Source organism: Schistocerca piceifrons, chromosome 2, assembly GCF_021461385.2.
Source record: "Schistocerca piceifrons isolate TAMUIC-IGC-003096 chromosome 2, iqSchPice1.1, whole genome shotgun sequence".
NCBI lineage: Eukaryota > Metazoa > Arthropoda > Insecta > Orthoptera > Acrididae > Schistocerca > Schistocerca piceifrons.
This window is the reverse complement of record NC_060139.1, coordinates 43,939,202-43,945,467: the sequence shown is the minus strand read 5'-3', so window position 1 is coordinate 43,945,467 and position 6,266 is coordinate 43,939,202. Positions and strand designations below refer to the sequence as shown.

Here is a 6,266-nt window from a genome sequence, read left to right as displayed (position 1 = left end):
TACCATCTGTACCCGAAACCTTCGTAATCGCCTTCACGCGTCGGACCAGAGTGTCAATTGCTCACATCGAATAAGAAATTCATTTGATATTGGACGGCGAGCTTTTTGCGCTGACTCAGCCACTGACGTGCGATCAGTTTGCACAAAACGCTAGGGCTCGTCCGGGATTTGAACCCGGGACCTCCTGCACCCTAAGCAGGAATCATACCCCTAGACCAACGAGCCCTGTGACACGGCGAATGCCAATTATTGCAGTCCCTAGATGTCGTCCAGGGTGCCCTGAAGTCTCGTGTACGCTGGCGGGATGGGGGCGGCGCGAATTCCCGCGGTCGGCGGCCTTCCTGGGCTATTGGTACCTTCATGTAGAGCTGCCGCTGGGCTCGCACTGCCTGCTGCTGAGAAAGTGATTGCTTTTGCTGATATCACTTGCAATAACGACTGCGCGAAACGCCGCTATCTCGTTAGGGGTGCTACGGCAGACACCCTCTCGAGCACCCCGAAGACTTCTTGAGCCCTCGGCTGTGATGGGTTCCAGGCTGACAAAAGAACTGTCGTGTGTGCATTCGCGGACTAGAGAAAGGCTGAGGCAAGTTCGAGTGAACAAGGATGGACTCCTCGGGTCCGTCGTTTCCGTAGTGTAGCGGTTATCACGTCTGCTTCACACGCAGAAGGTCCCCGGTTCGATCCCGGGCGGGAACAGTATTTTCTTGCCTATGTCGTATTGTCCTCCAATGAGCCACGTCGTGTGTGGATCTGCTGCATGTCCCTTCGTTTTGCAAGTACCACATTTATTGAATTTTTTAGTTACGATGGCAACATCACTACAAGTTGTCTGTGAAGTAAGGTGCTCACAAGCAGTTTCCGTGGTGTAGCGGTTATCACGTCTGCCTAACACGCAGAAGGTCCCCGGTTCGATCCCGGGCGGAAACACTTTTTCATCACTTTAAGCAAGACTTACTAACATGCATCTGCTACCATCTGTACCCGAAACCTTCGTAATCGCCTTCACGCGTCGGACCAGAGTGTCAATTGCTCACATCGAATAAGAAATTCATTTGATATTGACGGCGAGCTTTTTGCTCTGACTCAGCCACTGACGTGCGATCAGTTTGCACAAAGCGCTAGGGCTCGTCCGGGATTTGAACCCGGGACCTCCTGCACCCTAAGCAGGAATCATACCCCTAGACCAACGGGCCCTGTGACACGGCGAATGCCAATTATTGCAGTCCCTAGATGTCGTCCAGGGTGCCCTGGAAGTCTCGTGTACGCTGGCGGGATGGGGGCGGCGCGAATTCCCGCGGTCGGCGGCTTCCTGGGCTATTGGTACCTTCATGTAGATCTGCCGCTGGGCTCGCACTGCCTGCTGTTGAGAAAGTGATTGCTTTTGCTGATATGACTTGCAATAACGACTGCGCGAAACGCCGCTATCTCGTTAGGGGTGCTACGGCAGACACCCTCTCGAGCACCCCGAAGACTTCTTGAGCCCTCGGCTGTGATGGGTTCCAGGCTGACAAAAGAACTGTCGTGTGTGCATTCGCGGACTAGAGAAAGGCTGAGGCAAGTTCGAGTGAACAAGGATGGACTCCTCGGGTCCGTCGTTTCCGTAGTGTAGCGGTTATCACGTCTGCTTTACGCGCGGAAGGTCCCCGGTTCGATCCCGGGCGGGAACAGTATTTTATTGCCTATGTCGTATTGTCCTCCAATGAGCCACGTCGTGTGTGGATCTGCTGCATGTCCCTTCGTTTTGCAAGTACCACATTTATTGAATTTTTTAGTTACGATGGCAACATCACTACAAGTTGTCTTTGAAGTAATGTGCTCACAAGCAGTTTCCGTGGTGTAGCGGTTATCACGTCTGCCTAACACGCAGACGGTCCCCGTTCGATCCCGGGCGGAAACACTTTTTCATCACTTTAAGCAAGACTTACTAACATGCATCTGCTACCATCTGTACCCGAAACCTTCGTAATCGCCTTCACGCGTCGGACCAGAGTGTCAATTGCTCACATCGAATAAGAAATTCATTTGATATTGACGGCGAGCTTTTTGCTCTGACTCAGCCACTGACGTGCGATCAGTTTGCACAAAGCGCTAGGGCTCGTCCGGGATTTGAACCGGGACCTCCTGCACCCTAAGCAGGAATCATACCCCTAGACCAACGGGCCCTGTGACACGGCGAATGCCAATTATTGCAGTCCCTATATGTCGTCCAGGGTGCCCTGGAAGTCTCATGTACGCTGCAGGATGGGGGCGGCGCGAATTCCCGCGGTCGGCGGCCTTCCTGGGCTATTGGTACCTTCATGTAGAGCTGCGCTGGGCTCGCACTGCCTGCTGTTGAGAAAGTGATTGCTTTTGCTGATATGACTTGCAATAACGACTGCGCGAAACGCCGCCATCTCGTTAGGGGTGCTACGGCAGACACCCTCTCGAGCACCCCGAAGACTTCTTGAGCCCTCGGCTGTGATGGGTTCCAGGCTGACAAAAGAACTGTCGTGTGTGCATTCGCGGACTAGAGAAAGGCTGAGGCAAGTTCGAGTGAACAAGGATGGACTCCTCGGGTCCGTCGTTTCCGTAGTGTAGCGGTTATCACGTCTGCTTCACACGCAGAAGGTCCCCGGTTCGATCCCGGGCGGGAACAGTATTTTCTTGCCTATGTCGTATTGTCCTCCAATGAGCCACGTCGTGTGTGGATCTGCTGCATGTCCCTTCGTTTTGCAAGTACCACATTTATTGAATTTTTTAGTTACGATGGCAACATCACTACAAGTTGTCTGTGAAGTAAGGTGCTCACAAGCAGTTTCCGTGGTGTAGCGGTTATCACGTCTGCCTAACACGCAGAAGGTCCCCGGTTCGATCCCGGGCGGAAACACTTTTTCATCACTTTAAGCAAGACTTACTAACATGCATCTGCTACCATCTGTACCCGAAACCTTCGTAATCGCCTTCACGCGTCGGACCAGAGTGTCAATTGCTCACATCGAATAAGAAATTCATTTGATATTGACGGCGAGCTTTTTGCTCTGACTCAGCCACTGACGTGCGATCAGTTTGCACAAAGCGCTAGGGCTCGTCCGGATTGAACCCGGGACCTCCTGCACCCTAAGCAGGAATCATACCCCTAGACCAACGGGCCCTGTGACACGGCGAATGCCAATTATTGCAGTCCCTAGATGTCGTCCAGGGAGCCCTGGAAGTCTCGTGTACGCTGGCGGATGGGGGCGGCGCGAATTCCCGCGGTCGGCGGCCTTCCTGGGCTATTGGTACCTTCATGTAGATCTGCCGCTGGGCTCGCACTGCCTGCTGTTGAGAAAGTGATTGCTTTTGCTGATATGACTTGCAATAACGACTGCGCGAAACGCCGCTATCTCGTTAGGGGTGCTACGGCAGACACCCTCTCGAGCACCCCGAAGACTTCTTGAGCCCTCGGCTGTGATGGGTTCCAGGCTGACAAAAGAACTGTCGTGTGTGCATTCGCGGACTAGAGAAAGGCTGAGGCAAGTTCGAGTGAACAAGGATGGACTCCTCGGGTCCGTCGTTTCCGTAGTGTAGCGGTTATCACGTCTGCTTTACGCGCGGAAGGTCCCCGGTTCGATCCCGGGCGGGAACAGTATTTTATTGCCTATGTCGTATTGTCCTCCAATGAGCCACGTCGTGTGTGGATCTGCTGCATGTCCCTTCGTTTTGCAAGTACCACATTTATTGAATTTTTTAGTTACGATGGCAACATCACTACAAGTTGTCTTTGAAGTAATGTGCTCACAAGCAGTTTCCGTGGTGTAGCGGTTATCACGTCTGCCTAACACGCAGACGGTCCCCGGTTCGATCCCGGGCGGAAACACTTTTTCATCACTTTAAGCAAGACTTACTAACATGCATCTGCTACCATCTGTACCCGAAACCTTCGTAATCGCCTTCACGCGTCGGACCAGAGTGTCAATTGCTCACATCGAATAAGAAATTCATTTGATATTGACGGCGAGCTTTTTGCTCTGACTCAGCCACTGACGTGCGATCAGTTTGCACAAAGCGCTAGGGCTCGTCCGGGATTTGAACCCGGGACCTCCTGCACCCTAAGCAGGAATCATACCCTAGACCAACGGGCCCTGTGACACGGCGAATGCCAATTATTGCAGTCCCTATATGTCGTCCAGGGTGCCCTGGAAGTCTCATGTACGCTGGCAGGATGGGGGCGGCGCGAATTCCCGCGGTCGGCGGCCTTCCTGGGCTATTGGTACCTTCATGTAGAGCTGCCGCTGGGCTCGCACTGCCTGCTGTTGAGAAAGTGATTGCTTTTGCTGATATGACTTGCAATAACGACTGCGCGAAACGCCGCCATCTCGTTAGGGGTGCTACGGCAGACACCCTCTCGAGCACCCCGAAGACTTCTGAGCCCTCGGCTGTGATGGGTTCCAGGCTGACAAAAGAACTGTCGTGTGTGCATTCGCGGACTAGAGAAAGGCTGAGGCAAGTTCGAGTGAACAAGGATGGACTCCTCGGGTCCGTCGTTTCCGTAGTGTAGCGGTTATCACGTCTGCTTACACACGCAGAAGGTCCCGGTTCGATCCCGGGCGGGAACAGTATTTTCTTGCCTATGTCGTATTGTCCTCCAATGAGCCACGTCGTGTGTGGATCTGCTGCATGTCCTTCGTTTTGCAAGTACCACATTTATTGAATTTTTTAGTTACGATGGCAACATCACTACAAGTTGTCTGTGAAGTAAGGTGCTCACAAGCAGTTTCCGTGGTGTAGCGGTTATCACGTCTGCCTAACACGCAGAAGGTCCCCGGTTCGATCCCGGGCGGAAACACTTTTTCATCACTTTAAGCAAGACTTACTAACATGCATCTGCTACCATCTGTACCCGAAACCTTCGTAATCGCCTTCACGCGTCGGACCAGAGTGTCAATTGCTCACATCGAATAAGAAATTCATTTGATATTGACGGCGAGCTTTTTGCTCTGACTCAGCCACTGACGTGCGATCAGTTTGCACAAAGCGCTAGGGCTCGTCCGGGATTTGAACCCGGGACCTCCTGCACCCTAAGCAGGAATCATACCCCTAGACCAACGGGCCCTGTGACACGGCGAATGCCAATTAATTGCAGTCCCTAGATGTCGTCCAGGGTGCCCTGGAAGTCTCGTGTACGCTGGCGGGATGGGGGCGGCGCGAATTCCCGCGGTCGGCGGCCTTCCTGGGCTATTGGTACCTTCATGTAGATCTGCCGCTGGGCTCGCACTGCCTGCTGTTGAGAAAGTGATTGCTTTTGCTGATATGACTTGCAATAACGACTGCGCGAAACGCCGCTATCTCGTTAGGGGTGCTACGGCAGACACCCTCTCGAGCACCCCGAAGACTTCTTGAGCCCTCGGCTGTGATGGGTTCCAGGCTGACAAAAGAACTGTCGTGTGTGCATTCGCGGACTAGAGAAAGGCTGAGGCAAGTTCGAGTGAACAAGGATGGACTCCTCGGGTCCGTCGTTTCCGTAGTGTAGCGGTTATCACGTCTGCTTTACGCGCGGAAGGTCCCCGGTTCGATCCCGGGCGGGAACAGTATTTTATTGCCTATGTCGTATTGTCCTCCAATGAGCCACGTCGTGTGTGGATCTGCTGCATGTCCCTTCGTTTTGCAAGTACCACATTTATTGAATTTTTTAGTTACGATGGCAACATCACTACAAGTTGTCTTTGAAGTAATGTGCTCACAAGCAGTTTCCGTGGTGTAGCGGTTATCACGTCTGCCTAACACGCAGACGGTCCCCGGTTCGATCCCGGGCGGAAACACTTTTTCATCACTTTAAGCAAGACTTACTAACATGCATCTGCTACCATCTGTACCCGAACCTTCGTAATCGCCTTCACGCGTCGGACCAGAGTGTCAATTGCTCACATCGAATAAGAAATTCATTTGATATTGACGGCGAGCTTTTTGCTCTGACTCAGCCACTGACGTGCGATCAGTTTGCACAAAGCGCTAGGGCTCGTCCGGGATTTGAACCCGGGACCTCCTGCACCCTAAGCAGGAATCATACCCCTAGACCAACGGGCCCTGTGACACGGCGAATGCCAATTATTGCAGTCCCTATATGTCGTCCAGGGTGCCCTGGAAGTCTCATGTACGCTGGCAGGATGGGGGCGGCGCGAATTCCCGCGGTCGGCGGCCTTCCTGGGCTATTGGTACCTTCATGTAGAGCTGCCGCTGGGCTCGCACTGCCTGCTGTTGAGAAAGTGATTGCTTTTGCTGATATGACTTGCAATAACGACTGCGCG

At 53.1% G+C, this 6,266-nt stretch overlaps 16 non-coding genes across 16 annotated transcripts; 11 read left to right on the top strand and 5 right to left on the bottom strand.

Annotated features, from left to right (window-relative positions):
• Positions 1-153: 153 nt before the first annotated feature.
• Positions 154-225, bottom strand: Trnap-agg. Its single transcript has one exon. It is a non-coding gene; the product is annotated as a tRNA-Pro (tRNA).
• A 401-nt stretch (positions 226-626) lies between these two features.
• On the top strand, positions 627-699 carry Trnav-cac. The gene has a single exon. It is a non-coding gene; the product is annotated as a tRNA-Val (tRNA).
• Positions 700-857: 158 nt separating this feature from the next.
• Positions 858-930, top strand: Trnav-aac. Its single transcript has one exon. It is a non-coding gene; the product is annotated as a tRNA-Val (tRNA).
• A 194-nt stretch (positions 931-1,124) lies between these two features.
• Trnap-agg lies at positions 1,125-1,196 on the bottom strand. Its single transcript has one exon. It is a non-coding gene; the product is annotated as a tRNA-Pro (tRNA).
• A 401-nt stretch (positions 1,197-1,597) lies between these two features.
• On the top strand, positions 1,598-1,670 carry Trnav-uac. Its single transcript has one exon. It is a non-coding gene; the product is annotated as a tRNA-Val (tRNA).
• Positions 1,671-1,828: 158 nt separating this feature from the next.
• Positions 1,829-1,900, top strand: Trnav-aac. The gene has a single exon. It is a non-coding gene; the product is annotated as a tRNA-Val (tRNA).
• A 665-nt stretch (positions 1,901-2,565) lies between these two features.
• Trnav-cac lies at positions 2,566-2,638 on the top strand. Its single transcript has one exon. It is a non-coding gene; the product is annotated as a tRNA-Val (tRNA).
• A 158-nt stretch (positions 2,639-2,796) lies between these two features.
• On the top strand, positions 2,797-2,869 carry Trnav-aac. The gene has a single exon. It is a non-coding gene; the product is annotated as a tRNA-Val (tRNA).
• Positions 2,870-3,534: 665 nt separating this feature from the next.
• On the top strand, positions 3,535-3,607 carry Trnav-uac. Its single transcript has one exon. It is a non-coding gene; the product is annotated as a tRNA-Val (tRNA).
• A 158-nt stretch (positions 3,608-3,765) lies between these two features.
• Trnav-aac lies at positions 3,766-3,838 on the top strand. The gene has a single exon. It is a non-coding gene; the product is annotated as a tRNA-Val (tRNA).
• Positions 3,839-4,032: 194 nt separating this feature from the next.
• Trnap-agg lies at positions 4,033-4,103 on the bottom strand. The gene has a single exon. It is a non-coding gene; the product is annotated as a tRNA-Pro (tRNA).
• A 631-nt stretch (positions 4,104-4,734) lies between these two features.
• Positions 4,735-4,807, top strand: Trnav-aac. Its single transcript has one exon. It is a non-coding gene; the product is annotated as a tRNA-Val (tRNA).
• A 194-nt stretch (positions 4,808-5,001) lies between these two features.
• On the bottom strand, positions 5,002-5,073 carry Trnap-agg. Its single transcript has one exon. It is a non-coding gene; the product is annotated as a tRNA-Pro (tRNA).
• Positions 5,074-5,476: 403 nt separating this feature from the next.
• On the top strand, positions 5,477-5,549 carry Trnav-uac. Its single transcript has one exon. It is a non-coding gene; the product is annotated as a tRNA-Val (tRNA).
• Positions 5,550-5,707: 158 nt separating this feature from the next.
• Trnav-aac lies at positions 5,708-5,780 on the top strand. The gene has a single exon. It is a non-coding gene; the product is annotated as a tRNA-Val (tRNA).
• A 193-nt stretch (positions 5,781-5,973) lies between these two features.
• Positions 5,974-6,045, bottom strand: Trnap-agg. The gene has a single exon. It is a non-coding gene; the product is annotated as a tRNA-Pro (tRNA).
• Between the last annotated feature and the right edge of the window lie 221 nt (positions 6,046-6,266).